The sequence below is a fragment of the Notamacropus eugenii genome, chromosome 1 (assembly GCF_028372415.1).
Source record: "Notamacropus eugenii isolate mMacEug1 chromosome 1, mMacEug1.pri_v2, whole genome shotgun sequence".
Taxonomy (NCBI): Eukaryota; Metazoa; Chordata; class Mammalia; order Diprotodontia; family Macropodidae; genus Notamacropus; species Notamacropus eugenii.
Window position 1 is genome coordinate 318,043,395 of NC_092872.1, and position 20,129 is coordinate 318,063,523.

General features: G+C 36.0%; 1 protein-coding gene across 2 annotated transcripts in view; it reads right to left on the bottom strand.

Moving 5' to 3' along the window:
• The window catches only part of MDGA2 (MAM domain containing glycosylphosphatidylinositol anchor 2), a 904,469-nt gene that overhangs the window by 231,762 nt on the left and 652,578 nt on the right, over window positions 1-20,129 (bottom strand). The window lies entirely within an intron of this gene.

Genomic DNA, 20,129 nt, shown 5'->3' on the forward strand with positions numbered 1-20,129 from the left:
TGCTATATCCTGTGAAGTTCCTGTTTAGCGGATTCTGAATTTTCCCATCATTTTCATCAAACCCGTCTTGGTGTTTGCAAGTGTTCTGACCCAGATAAACAAATGCAGTGCTAGACACAAAATCTCTGAAAACTGCCCACTCCTTTTCTGTTCCACTGTTGTCAACTATGTACTGGCTTAACTTTCCCTCCAAGTTAGCAATCAACAATGCTCAGAGATGAATTGTAATTTGCTGACATTAAGTCTTCTGGTAGTCATTTTGCCTTGGGGGTGGCACTTTTGATGAATGTTAATATTTAGTTTGGAAAGGATAAGTCTATGATCAGTCCAGCACTCTGCACCACACATTGCCTTTGTCACTCTCACATCTTGTCTGTCCCTTCTTACAATCACATAGTCTATTAGATGCCAATGTTTGCTGTGAGTGTGCATCCATGCAGTTTTATTGCATTTAAGTAAATGGAAAACCGTGTTGGTAATCAGAAGGTCATGACATGCACAAGTCTTTACCAGTAAATGACTATTGCTGATGCTGTTTTCAACTCCCTTCATTCCTAGGACTTCTTGCCAAGTCTTGAAGTCTGGGCCTACTCCAACATTAAAGTCACCCAGAATTATAAGTTTGTCCTCTTTTGGAATATTGATGGTAAGGGTCTCTAGGTCTTCATAAAATTTTTCTTTGACTTCATCAGGATTTATCATGGTGGGAGCATAGGCACTGATGGTAATAGCATGATTTTGTCTTGTGAGTGGCAATCACATTGTCATGAGCCAGTCATTCACTCCTTTTGGCAGTCATATCAGCTTGTTGACTAGATTAGCTTTGATTGCAAAACACATGCCACCTTCATGGCGCTCCCCTTCACTGGACCCACTCCTTAAAAATTTATATACAGCTCCAACTTCAGTAAGCTGGCCTTAATTTGCCAACCTTGTTTCACTCAGGGCTGCTATTTGGATGTGATACATGTTGAGTCCTCTGGCAACAAGAGCAGTTCATCTTTCAAATTTACTGGATTTTGTGTTGAATAAAAATGTGCCCAAGTTCCATGTGCTGATGGTGAGTGGAATCATATTTTGCAGATGTTTTTGCACATTTTGTATATTTTATGTGTTTTGAACACAGTGAGATTCCCTGTCTGCCATGGTAATTAGACCAGGGTTGGGTAAGCAGACAATGCTTAGGGCACATTTTTCTAGCTCCCTTCCTCACACCAGGAGGTGAGCAGTCAAAGAGAAAATATTACAAACAACTGGAAAGAAATAATTCATGTACTGTGGATGCACAATCAGGATAACGCAGGTCTTAGTGGCTTCTACTCTAAGGGATCTGAGGGCTTAGAACACGATATTCCAGAGGTCAAAGGAGCTAGGATTAAAACCAAGAAACACATATCCAGCAAAACTGAGTATAATACTTAAGGGGGGGAAATGGAGCTTCAGTGAAACAGAAGACTTCCACACATTCTTGTTGAAAAGACCAGAGTTGAATAGAAAATTTCACTTTCAAATACAAAATCAAGATACCCAGGTAAAGGTAAACAGGAAAGAGAAATTACAAGGGAGTTATTAAAGTTGAACTGTTTACATGAAAATTTTCTTACGAATTAGGATAGTTGGAGGGATGTGTGTGCTTATACACATGAGAAACAGAGAGAGAGAGAGAGAGAGAGAGAGAGAGAGAGAGAGAGAGAGAGAGAATATGAAGGGATGATATCCTAAAAAAGAAAATAAATGTTGAGAGGAATGTACTAGGAGGAAGAGAAAGGGAGAAGTAGAATGTAATACATCATATCACATACAAGAGGCAAGAAAGAACTTTAATAATGGAGGGAAAAGGGAAGATGAGAAAGAGTAAGTGAGCTTTATTTTCATTGGAGTTGCCTTTAGGGAGGAACAACATACACATTTATTTGTGTATGAAAGTCTATTTTATCCTACAGGACATCAGGAGGGAAGGGGGAAAAGGAGGGAGTGAAAATAGAAAGGAAGGTAGTTTGGGGGAAGGGTAATCAGAAGCAAACACATTCGTAGAGGGATAGGTTAAAGGACAAAATAGAAGAAAGGGAAGGCAGGACAAGAAAGAGAGAAATGTACTTAGTCTTCCACAACATGGTTGTTATAGAAATGTTTTTTTTTTAATGACTACATGTGTATAACCTGTATACAACTGCTTCTCAATGAAGGTGAATGGGGAGGAGGGATGGGAGAGAATGTGGAACTCAAAGCTTTAAAAATGAATATTAAAAATTGTTTTTATATGCAACTAGGAAATAAGATATAAAGTCAATGGTGTACAGAAATGTATCTTACCATACAGGAAAATACAAGGGAAAGGGATGGGTAGGTGATAGAAGGGAGGGCAGATTTGAATAAAGGGTAATCAGAATACCCTGGGGTAGGGGAAGGAGGACATGGGGAGAAAACTTGAAATTCAAAATTTTGTGTAAGTGAATGTTGATAAATGAAAATAAATACATTTTTTAAAAATTAAAAAAATAAAAAACTACTTGAAACAATCAGCAACTTTCACAAAGTTGCATAATATGAAATGAAACCTCATAAACCAGCATTTTTATATAATGCCAACAAAGTCCAGCAGTAAGATATAAACGAAAATTCCATTTTAAATAACTAGACAATATAAATACTGGGGAGCCAAGATAACGTCAGGACTCTATGAATAGAGTTTTAAAATATTTTTCAAATATATGAAGTCACATATAAACAATTTAAAAAATATGAATTGTTTATGTGCAGGTTGAGCCAATCATAATAAAGATAAAAATTCTACCTAAATTAATTTATTTATTCTGGAAATACCAATCTAACCACCAAAAAATTTCATAGAGCTACAAAAAAATCATAAAATTAATCTGGAATAACAATAAGTCAATAATATTGAGGGAATTAATGAAAAGAAATATGAGGAGGGTGACCTAGCCATATCCAATTTCAAACTGCATTATGAAGTAGCAATCATAAGAACTACATGATACTTTATAAAAAACAAAATGGTGGATGAGCAAAATAGATTAGGTACACAAGACACAGTAGTAAATGACCATAGTAATTTAGTGCTTGATAAACTTAAAGATCCCAAATTTTGGGGCAGGAATTCATTATTTGACAAAAACTGCTCAAAAAACTGGAAAACAGTAGAGCAGAAATAAAGTGTAGACCAATATCTTACACCATATACCAATTCGGTTATATGAATTAAACATTAAAGGCAATACCATAAGCAAATTAGAAAAGCAAGGAATAGCTTACCTTTTGAATCTATGGAAAATGGAAGAATTTAGGACCAAATGAGATAGAAAGCGTCATGGGATGTAAAGTGGGTAATTTTGGTTATATATCAAATTTAAAAGATTTTGCACAAACAAAACCAATGCAAGCAAGAATTGCAGAAAAGCATAAAGCTTGAAAAGGTTTTGTAGCAAGCATCTCTGATAAAGTCCTCACTTTTCATATATATAAAGAACTAAATTAAATTCTTCTATATGAACAGGCAGTTTTCAGAGGGAGAAATCAAAGCTAACAATAGTCATATGAAAAAATGCTCCAAATCATTATTGATTACAGAAATGCAAATTAAACAACCCTGAGATACTACCCCACACATATCAGATAGTCTAACATGACAGAAAACGAAAATGACAAATAATGGAAGGGTTGTGGGAAACTTAAAACAATAATGCAGTGTTGGTGGAGTTCTGAACTGATTTAACAATTCTGGAGAGCAGTTTGAAACTATGACCAAAGGACTATAAAACTGTGCATATACTTTGATCCCAGAACACCACTACTATGTCTATACACCAACAAGTTAAGAAGAAAAAAAGGAAAGAAATCTTTTTGTACAAAAATATTTATAGCAGTTGTGTGTGTGTATGTGTGTGTGTATGGTGGCAGAGAAATACAAATAGAGGGGATGCGCATCAACTGGACAATGGTTAAACAAGTTATCTTACATGATTATAATCAAATACTATTGTGCTGTAAAAAAATGGCCATCAGACTGATTTCAGAAAATAACTGGTAATAAATACAGGAATTGATTCAAAATGAAATGAGCAAAGCTAGTAATAGCAACATTTTAAGATGATCAATTGTGAATGACTTAGCAATTCTAATTACTAAAATGATCCAAGATGATTCCAAAGGATTCATGATGAAAAATTCAATCCACTCTAGAGAAAAAAAAATCTTTTTTTTGTTTCATCTATCTTCTTTCCCAATATGACTAACATGCAAATGTATTTTGCATAATTGCACATGTATAACCTATATGAAACTGCTTACTATCTTAGGAATCAGAGAGAGCAGGATGGAGGGGAAAAAATTTGGAGTTCAAACTTTAAAAAATGAATGTTAAAAATTGGAGAAAAATAAAATATAAAAAATGCATTGGAGTATGAATATAAATCATGAAAGCCATACTATTGGGCTAGAGCCAAGATGGTAAAGTAAAAGCAAGGACTTCCTTGAACTTTACCCTAAACCCCTCCAAAAACCTTCAAAATTACTCTAAACAATTTCTAGGGCAGTAGAACCCATAAAATGACAGAGTAAAACAAATTTCTAACCCAAGAGAACCTGGAAGCCCACAAGGATTATTGCATTGGGCTGAAAGAGGAACATGCCACCACAGACTAGACCCCAGCAAAACTGGAGCAAACTCCAGGGGACTTAATCACTGGCAGCTGTGTAGGTTTTCAGATTTCTTAACCCATAAATGCCAGAGACAACTTAGAAGGTCAGTAGGAAAGATCAGTTAGACCTGAGTGAGAGAGGAAAGTGGTCTGGGTAGCAGTTGTGGTGGCAGCAGGGTTGGCTGCTTCTGGAGCTCAAGACCAAAAGACAGTGAAGGAATTGAGCAGCTTCATGGAGGTGGATTGCACAGATTTCGTTGGTGGTACTGAGGTAGGATTCTCTTGCTTTGCCTGTGCTTGTATCTGGCTCACAGTCCTGGGTGGCAATCTGGGGCAAGGAGAAGTGCTGATGTTGTGGAGCTTGTGGCAGTTGTGGAGAGGGAATACTCCTCACAGTTCCAAGGCAGAAAATAGTCCTTTTGGTCACTCATAGACACAAACACAGGACAGGAGAGGAGTAGACATCTCTCCTTTTATCACACCACCTTTGAAGAACTGAAAATTTACAGGTCCCTAGAAGTATCTCTGAAAACAGCTGCACAAAACTGTATTGAATATTACACCCTCCACACTGGGAACAAACTATGGAATCATACTTTTGTGATGAAGAAGATCAAAACACAGAACCAGAAGAAGAAAACAGTCAGAGCTCCTATATCTAAAGCCTCCAAGAAAAACAGAAATTGGTCTCAAGTCATAGAAAAGCTCAAAAAAGGAACTTCAAAAATTAAGAGAAGTAGAGGAAAAATTTGGATGAGAAATGGGAGTGATACAAGAAAATGATGAAAAATGAGTCCAGAGTTTTCTAAAGGAGACCCTACAAAAAATCACTGAAGAAAAAACAATACCTTAAAAATGGACTAATCCAAAAAGCAAAAGAGGTCCAAAAAGGCAATGAGGAGAAGAATACCTCAAAAAGCAGAAGTGGAAGGCCATTTGGAAAAGGCCGAATAGAAAAGGAGGTCCAAAAGCTCACTGATAAAAATAATTCCTTTAAAAATAGACTGGAGCAATGGAAGCTAATGAGTTTATGAGAAACCAAGAAATTATAAAACAAAACAAAAGAATAAAAAAATAGAGACAGTGTGAAATATCTCATTGAAAAAACAACTGACCTGCGACATGGATTCAGGATAGATCATTTAAAAATTATTGTACCACCTAAAAGCTGTGATTTTAAAAAAAATGCCTAGACATCAACTTTCAAGAAACTATCTGGGAAAACCTCCTTGATATCTTAAAATCAGAGGGTAAAATAGAAATAGAAAGAATTTAACAAACACTTTCTGAAAGAGATCACAAAAGAAAATCTCTTAGAAATATTGAAGCCAAATTCCAGAGTCCCAAGTCAATCAGAAAATATTACAAGCAGTCAGAAAGAAACAAATCGAGTATTGTGAAAACACAATCAGGATAACAAAAGACTTAGCAGTTTCTACATTAAGGAATCAGAAAGGAAGGTTTAAAACCAAGAATCAACTATCCAGAAAAACTGAGTGTACTCCTTCAGAGTAAAAAAAATACACATTCAATGAAATAGAGACCTTTCAAGCATTCTTGATGAAAAGACCAGAAAAGACTGGAGCTGAATAGAAAATATGACTTGCAAATCCAAGACTCAATGGAAACGTGAAAAGGTAAAAAGGAAAGAGAAGTTATAAGGAGCTTATTAAAGCTGAACTATTTATATTCATGTTTGAGTGCATGCGTGTGTGTGTGTGTGTGTGTGTGTGTGTGTGTGTGTGTGTGTGTAGACAGAGGACACCAGGTGAGTTGAATATAAAGGGATGATATCTAAAAAAACTAAAATTAAGGGATGAGAGGAATGTACTGGGAGAAAGAGAGAGAGATAGAATTGGGCAAATTGTCTCACATAAAAGCTGCAAGAAAAAATAGGGGAAGAAGGTGTAGGTGAGAGGGAATGAGTGACACTTACTCTTCATCAGATTTGGCTTAAAGAGAGAATAATAGGCATATTCAATTTATCTTACTCTAAAGGAAAATAGTAGCAAAGGGGATACAAGAGGATAGAAGGGAGGCCAAATGGTGGAAGTGGGTTCAGCAGAAACAAAAACTTTTGAGGAGGGACAGGGTCAAAGAAAATGGAATGGATGGGGGTGGAATAAGATGGAAGGGGATACCGTTAGTCTTTTATGACATGATTAATATGGAAATGTTTTTTGCATGGCTACATATGTATAACCTACATTGAGTTGCTTGCCTTCTCTATGAGTGTAAGGAGGGAGGAAGAAAGGGAGGAACAGAGCTCAAAGCTTTTAAAAATGAATGTTAAAAATTGTTTTACATGCAACTGACAAATAAGGTATACAAGCAATGGGGTAGAGAAATCTATCTTGCCCTACAGGAAAATAGAAGGGAAGGGGCTAAAATGGGGAAGGAGTGATAGAACGGGGAAGATTAGGGAAAGGGATGATCAGAATGTACAATCTCATGGGGTTTGGGGAGGGAAGAGATGGGAAGAAAATTTGAAATTTGAAATCTTATGCAAGTGAATACTGAAAATTAAAAATAAATTAATAAAAAAATGAAAAATAGAAAATAAGAAAACTATATTATCATAATTAGTAGTATTCAGACTTTCAAGAAATAAACCATATCTCCAAATGTTACAATTGCATATGCTTGTTATGCACCTCTAAAAAAACTCCAATAAAACAGAATAACATTACCTTGAAAACAAATTCCAAGATATAACTAGGATGAAACAAAATTATCTTTGGCTTTTAAAAATATTCACATTCAATGAAGGAAAAAGAAATTTTAAAAAAACCTAAACTGAAAGTATTTTTCAACGTGGGAAGACAAAAATCCCACTTCTGAAATAAAAATGATCACAGAAACAAAGTTTCCACTAATTGCTCAAATTAAAAATGCATCTATCCCCAAGTCTTAGAGTGTTAGCCTAAGGCAATGATTATTATTTTTTTTCACTAATAGTTACATAACAACTGAGACAAAAGGAAAATTCACCATCACAAAACTGAGTCTGAGAGGGAGAGGTCCCCCCTTTTAATTTTTCCAAAAAATACAAAAACATGTTTGTCGGCCACAATTCCTGCTCATACTCTCTCCAAGTCAGAAGAAATACAAACAAATCTAAAATAATGGACTTTGCAGAATCAAAGAGTAGGGCTTTTATTGGCTATTTGATAAAACTCTTAGGTGATACCAGATGTAAGTAGCTGTCTTCATAACACTGAGGTCTTCCTGACTCTGAGGAAAATATATCGAAGAAATGATAGTGAAGATAATTATCCCAAAATTATAAACAAAAACAACTATTAAACCCTTGATTTCCTTTTTCAAAAAAAAAATGACTAGAAATTGTATTCCTTTGGACAAAACTCCCACGTGTGTTGAGGTGTAACTTGTAACAATGAATTATATTTTATAGAGACATTTTCTGACATATATCACAGGAATGTCATTCTATGGCTCCAAGTAAGTCATAAGCATCTACAGTCTGTTCCCCCATTCATCGTTCTCTCAGGGAAGCTTTAATTCTTGCCAGGAGGGGAAGCTGGAAGTGAGGTTTGAAAGCCACTTTTTTCTTCTCAGAGAGAAAGAGTATTGGGATATAATTAAATATTCTGATTCCTTTAAATAATATTCTTCTAAACAATGAGATTTTCAGATTCAATTAACTTGTGATGGCTGTTTCCATTTCAAAGGAAGACACCAACATTTACATACCAAGATTGGCCACTTTCCTACAAAGCCAGTAATACAAAGAACAAAGAGAATAACAAAGAAACGCCTTTATCCAAATTGGAAACAAAACAGAAATCGGAAAGATTAGTTGTAAGAGATTACTTAGAATAGTTGGGAAAAATAACATCTAATGAAAAGATATCTCCCCCCAATATTAGTGAAAAATAAAAATGAAAACCTTATTCTCATAGCTGTAAATATGAATGGATTTGTAAGCCCAGCATAAGCAAAATAATTCCTAATAATTTTATTTTTTTATTGGTGTAAATTCACCCTTTTTATTGAAGACACCAGTAATTTGGTTTTTGTCTTTCTTTTTTTAAATCAAATTAATCAATGTGTTATGTACTTTATTGGTTCATTGTATCATTTAAACACAGTGTCTTAATTCAGTGGACAATTGTTTCTACAATACTGTACATTTTTAATTGCATTAACATTTAGGTGTTAATGTGGGGGTACTGTCTTCATTTTGTAGATGAAAAGCACAGAGGTACATTAATATAAGGAATAGACTCAGACTGAGGATATTGTAAGGATATTAAGCAAAAAAGTGAAAGATTACAAAAGTGCACAATTGAGGCAGGTGATGTTAAAGCAGGTTAGACAACTCAGAAAGTTTTCCTGATCTTGCCTAAGAATTTTGACCATGGATATATGCCTGAATAATTGAGAGTAGGAAGTTATTCCTGGTAATTTCAGACTTGACAATCCTCTGAGGATAAAGAATTACTCAGAGGAATGAACACTTCTAATCAAAGGAGAAGTCCCTATGAGTAATTCAGAGGTAGCATCACTGTGGTATAAACATGAATATACATAACGGACCCTAAATTGGCATTTTCTAGTCTTTTGTCATATACGAATTTATTTTACACAAATACAAAATAAGAAAATGAAAAAAAATATTGCCTCCTACACAGCACTATCTGAGAGGACGCAAATTAAAGAAATACATCACATTATTTTCAAAACTGGCCATCTATTCTTCGCTTCCTTTTGTGTTTTCTTTTTACTTCTGCTGTGCACTTTTTACTTTATTTTTTCTCCTTCCTCCCTTCCCCCCCAAAAAGGCTGCAGTTAAGTGTGAATATATTTTTAAATGCATAAATGTGTACATCGATACTCATAAACATACACATATGAACACATATGTCCTTAAGTACATATACGTATTATGCTCATTTCCACTTGTCATCTGTTTCTCTGTAGATGACTAGCATCTACCTTGATATAAGTCCAGGTCTTTCCATGTTTTTCTAAATCCACCATTTCCTGCACAACCATATTCCAACCCAATCATATTCTATCTGGGAGACTGTCTATGAGAGTGTCCTCTCCCCACCCTCACCCAGTTTTCCACTTTCCCTCCCTTCTTGCCTACAGTTTTACTTTACATAGGAAATTTTTACTTTAATTAACAAAAATTACGCGTTTTACACTTCAACACTGCTCTCACCTTATAATATGGTCGAAGGTCTGAATCGAGTTGCTTCACATCGTTTCCCTTTTTTCCTGACCCTCTTCTATTCCAAATAATCTTGTTATTGTATTTTCTGACTCATCAGGATAATTTTTGGTAATTTCATCAGGATGGTATTATATAAAAATATTCATTGCGTAAAATGATCATTGTTATATTAGCTTCTCTAACTCACACACAATAAAGATAACTGCAACTATTGAGATCTAACTTTGAATAAAAAGTTCTTTTGTTTTTAATTTTTGTATAGTTCCAGTGTCGGTTTTGGCAGGTATACTCTACTGCTGACCTATATTTTATGTTCATGTGTATCACTCATTTTTATAGCAGTTCCTAAAATTGTTGGATGCTAATTTTTAATTTGCTATCAACTTCCTTTTTGTGAGTAAATTCATCCCATTCACATTCTACAGTATAAATACTTATATATTTGTATATACAAAACTTGTACATTTCTATATATACAACACATGTATCTACAATACTTGTATATTTTTTCTTCCTATTTTCCTCAATATCCTTCTCACCCTATTCTTATTGCTCTTCAGTCCTCTACCTTTCACCCTGTACCTTGTCTTTCTGTTCCTTATCCTACCCTCCTCCATGAATTTGTCCCTTTACTTGAGAAGTCCACTCTATTCCCTTACAATTTTATTTTTTGGAATTTAGAAGATTTTTATGCACTTCTAAATAATATCCTGTTTCCTCTTTATGCTATTCCTTTTAATCTACGCACCCTCATACATCATCTCTTATCCTATGTCTTATCTCTCCCTTATGCTCTCCCTCTTCCCTATCCCTTTGCTGTCTTATTTCTACATTTAAAAGACTTTTACACCCTTCTAGATATATATGTACTCTTCCCTCTTTAACCAATTCCAAATGAGAGTAAGATCCAAGAACTGCCCACTCTTCTCCCCCATCTAGTTCCTCTGCATCACTTCTTCCTCTTGTGCCTCATTTGTGTAATTACTCTTTCTGCATTTTCCTGCATCTTTTTGCTTTGTAGAATCAAATCATATTCAGGTCTACCCCACTCTTTCTTTGCAACTACGCAATTACTAAAAAGAAAAAAAGTAAACAATTAGTTCTTATTGAATCTTTGACATTTGCTTATATTTCTTTTGGTCATATTTTCTATTTAGTTTCGGTCTTTTGCAACAAAATCCTGAAAGTCTGTAAATTAATTGAATATCTGTTTTTTTTCTTTCATGATTATACTTAACTTTCCTGCGTATGACATTTTTTATTTGTAACTGAAGGCCTTTTGTTCTTCAATATACAGGGTTCCAAGATCTTCAGTATTTTAGTGTAGCCACTGATAGGTGTTGTGTGGTTCTATGTGTTTCTTTGCCATATATGAATTGGTTTTTCCCTTGTTTCTTCTTTTTGTTTATTTTTTATTTTTTAAATTTATTTGCTTATTTTAAGTTTTCAACAATCATTTCCACAAAATTTTGAGTTCCAAATTTTCTTCCCTCCTCTTCCCTCCCCCATCCCCAAACGCCAAGCATTCTAATTTCCTCTATCACTAATTTGTTCTCCCATCTAACATCCTTCCCTTCCCTTATCCCCACCTTCTCTTTTGTCCTCTGGGCAAGATAAATTTCTATATCCCATTTCCTGTATCTCTTATTTCCCAATTTTATGCAGGAACAATACTCAACAGTTGTTCCTAAAACTTTGAGTTCCAGCTTCTCTTCCTTCCTCCCTCCCCACCCATCCCCACTGGGAAGGCAAACAATTCAATATAGGCCATATATGTGTAGTTTTGCAAATGACTTTCATAATAGTCATGTTATGTAAGACTATCTATATTTCCCTCCATCCTATCCTGCCTCCCATTTCTTCTATTCTCTCTTTTGACCTTGTCCCTCCCCTAGTGCTGACTTCTAATTTCTCCCTCCTTCCATTACCCTCCCTTCCATCATCCTTCCTACTTCTCCCTTCTCCCCTACTTTCCTGTATGATAAGATAGGTTTTCATACCAAAATGAGTGTGCATTCTTATTGTTTCCTTGAGTCAAATGCGATGAGAGTAGGCTTCACATTTTCTCTTTCCCCTCTCCCCTTTTTCCTTCCATTGAAAAGTCTTTTTCTTGCCTCTTTTATGAGAGATAATTTGCCTCATTCCATTTCTCCCTTTCTCTTCTCAATATATTCCTCTCTCACTCCTTCATTTTATTTTTTTAGATATGATCCCTTCCTATTCAACTCAGCCTGTTCTCTCTGTCTATATGTGTGTGTGTGTGTGTGTGTGTGTGTGTGTGTGTGTGTGTAATCCCACCAATTACCCAGATACTGAAAAAAGTTTCAAGAGTTACAAATATTGTCTTTCTGAGTAGGACTGTAAACAGTTCAACTTTAGTAAGTCCCTTATGACTTCTCTTTGCTGTTTATCTTTTCATGCTTCTCTTCATTCTTGTGTTTGAAAGTCAAATTTTCTTTTCAGCTCTGGTCTTTTCATGAAGAATGCTTGAAAGTCCTCTATTTCACTGAAAGACTATTTTTTCCCCTGAAGTATTATACTCAGTTTTGCTGGGTAGGTGATTCTTGGTTTTAGTCCTAGTTCCTTTGACTTCTGGAATATCATATTCCATGCCCTTTGATCCCTTAATGTAGAAGCTGCTAGATCTTGTGTTATCCTGATTGTATTTCCACAATACTTGAATTGTTTCTTTCTAGCTGCTTGCAATATTTTCTCCTTCACCAGGGAACTCTGGAATTTGGCCACAATGTTCCTAGGAGTTTCTCTTTTTGGATCTCTTTCGTGAGGTGACTGGTGAATTCTTTCAATATTTGTTTTACCCCCTGGTTCTAGAACACAAGGGCAATTTTCCTTGATAATTTCATGAAAGATGATTTCTAGGATTTTTTTTGTCATGGCTTTCAGGCAGTCCCATAATTTTTAAATTGTCTCTCCTGGGTCTATTTGCCAGGTCAGTTGTTTTTCGTGGTTTCTCATAAAGTCATTAGCCTCCATTTGCTCCATTCTTAATTTTTAGGAACTATTTTCTTCAGCGAGCTTTTGAACTTCCTTTTCCATTTGGCTAATTCTGCTTTTTAAAGCATTCTTCTCCTCATTGGCTTTTTGAACCTCTTTTGCCAATTGATTTAGCCTATTTTTAAAGGTGTTATTTTCTTCAACAATTTTTTTGGGTCTTCTTTCGAAAGTTGTTGACTTTTTTTTCACGATTTTCTTGCATCTCTCTAATTCTCTTTTCCCAGTTTTTCCTCCACCTCTCTTACCTGATTTTCAAAATCCTTTTTGAGCTCTTACATGGTCTGAGACCATTGAATATTTATTTTGGATGTTTGGGATACAGAGGCTTTGACTTTTATGTCTTTCCCTGATGGTAAGCATTGTTCTTCCTCATTCAAAAGGATGGGAGAAAGTATCTGTTCGTTAAAAAAACCTTCTATAGTCTTATTTTTTTCACTTTTGTGGGCATTTTTCCAACTAGGTGCTTGACTTTGGGGTTCTTTGTCAAGAATAAGGTATACTCTAGGGATCTGTAAGATCTCAGTTCCTCCAAGGTGCCTCAGTCAAGCATGCACCTTGGTCTGGGAGCAACCAGAAACTTTTGTGCTCAGAGTCTGTGAGTAATAGAGTTCCCTCTCCACAGCCATCTCGCCTCCAGGCCCCCCAAGCCAGCATTGGGATGTGAGATTCAGATAAGCTGCACAATTTCCCCAGGGGCTTGCGGTACCAGCAGGGCCACCCTTCAGTGTGAGATAAAGATCAGCTGCTCAATTACTCCAGGAGCATTAGGTGGGAGCAGGGCCACCACACAGTGCTGAGGTATGGATCAGCTGCTCAGATCCCCCAGGGGCTTATGACCCAACAAGAGATGTGGCTTACTGTGGGAGCTGCTGCTGCTGCCAGATGCGACCTCTATCTCCACCACCTGAAGCTGGACCTATGGGAAGATCCCCGCTCCCTGCTCAGTCAGCTGAAAAAAGCCTTCTCACTGACCTACGGCAGCTGTCAGTTGAGGACTCTGCAAACAGTCACTACTGCTGCTGCGGATTCAGCCCCCAGGGCTTGCTCCAGGTCTCCTTCTGGGGCCGTGCAGAGAGGCCCAGGCTGTTCTGTGCTCTGCTCAGTATCTAGTGGGACGGATTTATCCTGGAGGCCTTTCCAGTCACCCTATGCTGGAAATCTCCTCCACTCTGTTGTTCTGTAGCTTCTGTTGCTCTAGAATTTATTGAGAGTCTTTCTTCAATGGTATTTTATGGACTGTGGGGGAAGAGCTAGTTTAGGTGCTTCTTTCTACTCTGCCATCTTGGCTCTGCCCTCTTTTTCCTTGTTTCTTGTAATATTTTCTCCTTGAAATGGGGACTTGGGAATTTGGCTATGATATTCTGTAGGTTTTCTCTGAGGATCTCCTTCACTAATGAACAGAGGGTTTTTCTCTATTTCTACTTTTCCCTATTATCACACTTCTGGTCAATTTCCTTCATTATATCTTGTATTATCATATCAAGATTCTTCTTTTGATCATAGCTATCATGTTGTCCAACAATTCTGATGCTTTCTCTTCTTGTTTTGTTCTTCAGATCATTTGTTTTTCTTTAAGGATGCTTCATATTCTCTTGTATTTTTTCATCCTTTGTATTTGGTTTTATTATTGCTTGGTCTCCTATAACATCACTGGCTTTACCTGTTCCCATTTTAATTTTCAAGGATTCGTTTTCTTCTTTACGAATCTGGATCTGGGCTGGGGAAGCACAGAGTGCACAGGCTGCACCAGTGCACACTCAGCCAGAGTAGAGCAGGAATGGCACTGGACAGACTGAAGGACCAGTGGGAGTGCTCATTCTCAAACCTCTCAGTATAAGACAGGAGTATTGTGGCAGAGCTGGATGAGAAAGAACAGCAGGGACTGAGGAACTAGTGTGAGTGGCTGCTCCTGGGGCTATCAGCACACAGACTAAATGTTTGAAACTCACCTACTTGTACCTCTGGGAGTCAAGATGGTGGAGTAAACTTTTAAATGTTCTTGTCCTCCCCTTGTTGACCTTGGAAAAACACAGAATATTGCCACAGGACAAATTCTGGAAAAGTGGGATCAGCAGAAGGGAAGCAGCAGTCTTTTAGATTGTGAGGCCAGGGAGATTGCCAGAAAGGGAATTTGCTGCTGTGGCTGAAGGGTACCTGCACTGGAGGTGTCACAGCAAACTCCATTTTAGTAGACCACCAGGCAATCCTGAGTTCCAGGGGTATGAAGCTGGTAAGCACCAATACCAGGACCCCAGGCATGCCTTAACACAGCGAGGGGAATTGGACTGACAGCACAGACAGGGATCCACCAGCCACAGAGTCTGTCCATGCTATAGTGCAGTCTTAGGTGAGAAGGAGACATTAAGTAGCAAGACAAGCCCTCCCTGATACCTGACTGTGCAAGCTTCAATGTGACCCCATCTAACTCAGAGAGAATTCGTCTAGCCTCAGTCTTGGCCCACACCAGCCAGCTCAGCACCTGGTAAGCTGCAGCATTAAAAAGCTTCTAGCTGAAAGAACCAAGAGGACACAACACAAAAAGCCGGTAAACAGGCCCCTAGCTCCTAGCACAAGAGACATGGAACAGAGTCCCCTGCACCACAAAAGCAGAGATCCACTAAGCAAGCCACTAAAAAGGCAGTCACAAAGATCAAAAAGCAAATTAGAAAAGAAAAACCAAAGAAACTTTTGATGGAGACAAGGAAGATCAACTACGAATACAGAAGAGGACAGCACTGACACTATATGCACATCTGAAACCTTAAAAGAAAATATGAGCTGGTCTCACTCCAAAAAACATGGTTAGAAGAATGCAAAAAGGATTATAAACGTCAAATTAGAGAGGGACAAGAAAAATTTGATTTTAAAAATACAATAGACAAGATAAAAAAAAAAGAAAACCGTTCATCAAAGAGAGCAGCTTCTGAGAAAGCAAAATTGGCAAAATTGATGAGGAGGTACAAAATCTACCTAGAAATAATAACTCCTTATAGGGAAAAATAGACAAATGGAAAAGGAGGTACAAAATCTAACTGAAGAAAACAATTCTTTTAAAATGAGAATTTGGAATGTAAAAACTAATGACACTATGAGGCATCAAGAACCAGTTTAAAAAAATCTAAAGAATTAAAAATAAAATAAAATGTAAAATACTTCTTTGGGAAAAAAATAACCTGTAAAATAGATCCAACAGAAAAAAATCTAAGAATTTTTGGTCTACTGGAAAACTATGATAAAAAAAGAGCCTGGACAATATGTCCCAAGAAATTGTCAAGGGAAATAGCCCTAAGGTCCTACAACCAGAGAGCAAAAAAAAAAAAAAAAAAAATAGTCATTGAAACAATCCGATGATCACCTCCTGAAAGAGATTTCAGATTGAAAATGCCCAGAAATATTGTAATCAAATTCCAGAATTATCAGAATAAGGAGAAAATAATGTAAGAAGCCAGAAACAAACAATTCAAATATTGAGGAACTGCAGTCAGGAAACAGGACCTTACAGCTTCTCCATGAAAACAGCAGAAAGATTGGAATATGATGTTCTGTAAGGTAAAACATGTGGATTATAATCAAGGATAAACTACAGAGCATAATTGAGAATAATCTTCCACGCAAGGAGAAGGATATAGGGATTTCTAGACCTTCCTGATGAAAATGCCAGAGCTCAATGGAAAATAGGATCTTGAAATATAAGGCTCAAAAAAAAAGCTTGTTATTCAAAAAGAGCAAATTAGTTACATAGTTATATGGGAGTATGGTACTTGGTAATCATGAGAATTGTATACTTACTATGGCATTTGAAAGGGAAATATATAGAGGGTGAGAGTATTAATTAACTAATGTGATGATAAAAAGTCTATTGAAGGAGAGTGAAGTGATTGTAATGGGAAAAGATGAAAGGAGGAGGAGGCAGAAAAGCATCAGTTTCATCACATGAGATGTGCTCAGTTAAGAAGGATAATCTTATTTGCCCTACAGAGAATAGAAGGAGAAAGGGGAAAAAAGAAAAGGTGGTTAGAATGGAGGGAAGAAGTAGTATAGAAGAAAAGAAAGAAAAATGACAGTGGCTGGTAGAAGGGAGGGAATATTGAGGGGGGTGGTCAAAAGGGAAACTTTTAAGGAAGATAAGGGAGAAGCAAGAAATACAAGCCAAAAAAGGCGGAAAATAGGATGGAGAGAAAGACACAGATAGTAATCATAACTGTGAATGTCAATGGGATGACCTCTTCTATAAAACTGAGGAGGACAGCAGAAAAGATTAATAACCATAATCCTACAGTATATTGTTTAGAAAAAAAACACGTTTGAAACAGGGTGAAACACACAGGTTAAAGGTAAAAGGTTAGAGCAGAATATATTATGCTTCAGCAGATGTAAAAGAAAAAGTAGGTGTAGCAATCATAACCTGAGACAACGCAAAAGCAAAAAATTGGTCTAATCAAATGAGATAAGGAAGGAAACTATATCTACCAAAAATCACCATAGAAAATGAAGAAATATTATTACTAAACTTGTATGCACTAAGTGATACAGCATCCAAATTCTTAGAGGAGAAGATAAGTTACAGGAAGAAATAGACATAAAAAAGTGGGAGACTTCAACCTTTGTGTCTCTGAACTTGATAAATCTAACCTCAAAATACACAAGAAAGAAGTGAAGGAGATGGTTAGAATTCTGGAGAAGGTAGATATGATAGACCTCTGGAGAAAATTGGATGGGAATAGAAAGGAAAATACCTTTTTTTCTCACTAGCAAATGTAATACACAAAACAATTGGCTATGTATCAGGGCATAAGAACCTCACAATCCAGTGGAGAAAGACAGAGATAGTCAATGCATCCTTTTCAGATCATGATGCAATAAAAATTGCATGTAATAAAGGGCTATGAAAAGATAGACCAAAAAACAATTGGGAACTAAATAATCTAAACCTAAATAATTAATGGGTCAAACAACAAATCAATAATTTCATTCAAGAGAATGACAATAATGAGGCAATTTGCCAAAACTTATGGGATGCAATCTTAGTGAAATGGATGAATATTTACAAAACTATAAATTGCCCAGGTTAACAGAAGAGGAATTTAAATCCTTAAGCACCGTCTCTGAAAAAAAATAATTGAACAAGCCATCAATGAATTCTCCAGGAAAAAATATTCCAAGACCAGATGGATTTACAAGTGGAATCTATCAGACATTTCAAGAGCAATTAATTCGAATACCATATAAATTTTTCTAGGAAACCTGGCGCAGAAGGAGTCCAACCAAATTCTTTTTATGATACAAATATGGTGCAAATACCTAAACCAGGAAGAGCCAAACAGAGAAAGAAAATTATGGAATCATTTCCGTACTGAATATGGATGCAAAAAAATTTAAATAAGATATTACCAAAAAATTACATCAACTTATCATGGGAATAATACACTCTGACCAGGTGGGATTTATATCAAGAACGCAGGGCTAATTCAATATTGGGAAAAGTATCTGCATAAGTAATCATACCAACAAAAACACTAACAGAAACCATATGAGTATCTCAATAAATACAGAAAACTTTTGACAAAGTACTGCACTCTCTCTTATTGAAAACATTAAAAAGCATAGGAATAAATGGAGCATTCCTTATAATGATAAGCAGCATCTACCTAAAACAACCAACAAACATTATATCTAATTTGGATAAGCTAGATGCATTTCCAATAAGATCAGGGGTGAAACAAAGACGTCCATCATCACCTCTATTATTCCATATGGTACTAGAAATGCTAGCTTTAGCAATAAGAGAAAAAAGAAAAATTGAAGGAATTAGAAGAGGCAAAGAAGAAATGAAGTCTTACACCCATGATATGATAATATATTTACAGAATCCTAGAGAATCAAGTAAAAACCAACTTGAAATAATAACCAACTTCAGGAAAGTTGAAAGACATAAAATAAGCCCACCTAAATCATCTGAATTTCTATATGTTATTAATAAATCCCAACAGCAAGAGATAGAAAGAAAAATTCCATTTAAATTTAGAGTAGTCACTATAAGATATTTGGGAGTCTACCTGTCAAAACAAACCCATGGACTGTATGAACACAATTACAAAATAGTTTTCCCACAAACAAAGTCAGATCTAAATACCTGGAAAAACATGAGCTGCTCATGAGGCCTGAGCTAATACAATAAAAATGACAATTCTACCTAAGTTAATTTACTTATTCAGTTCCATACTAATGAAACTATCAGAAAATTATTTTCTAGAGCTAGAAAAAATAATATCAAAATTCAAAATTCATCTGGAAGAGCAAAAGATCCAGGATATCAAGGGAAATAACGAAAGCAAATGCTAGGGAAGGTGGCCTAGCCACACCAGATCTCAAATTATATTATGAAGCAGCAAATATGAAAGCCACTTTGTAGTGGCTAAGAAATAAAGCAGTAGATCAGTGAAATAGGTTAGGTTCACAAGACACAGAAGTCAATGATTATAGGAACCTAGCGTTTGATAAATGAAAGACCCAGCTTCTGGGATAAGAACTCACTCTTTGACAAACGCTGTTGGGAAAACTGGAAAATGGTGTGACAGAATCTTGCCGTAGACCAATGACTGACACCGTATACCAGACTGAAGTGCAAATGGGTGCACAATATAGGTATTAAAGCTGATACTATAAATAAATCAGGAAAACAAAGAATAATTTATTTGTCAGATGTATGGAGAATGGAGAAATTTATGACCAAACAAGAGACAGAGAACATTATGAAACACAAAATGGATACTTTTGAATACATTAAATTGAAAAGTTGTTGTACAAACTAATCCAGTGCAAGCAAGATTAGGAGGGAATCAGAAAACTGAGAAAGAATTTTTATAACTAATATCTGGGATAAACATCTTTTTTCTAAAATATATAGAGACCTGAGCCAAATTTACAAGAATGCAAGTCATTTCCTAGTTGATACATGGTCAAAGAATATGATCAGGCACTTTTCAGAGAAAGAAATTAGAGTTATATATATAGTTATATTAAAAATACTCTAAATCACTATTGATTAAAGAGATGCAAATCAAGATAACTCTGAGGTACCACATCATACCTATCAGACTGGCTAACATGACAAAACAGGAAAATGATGAATGTTGCAGAAGCTGTGGGAGAGTAGGAACACTAACTCATTGTTGGTGGAGCTGTGAGCTGATCAAAACATTCTGGAGAACAATGTGGAATTATTTCCAAAGGGTTATAAAAATAAGCATACC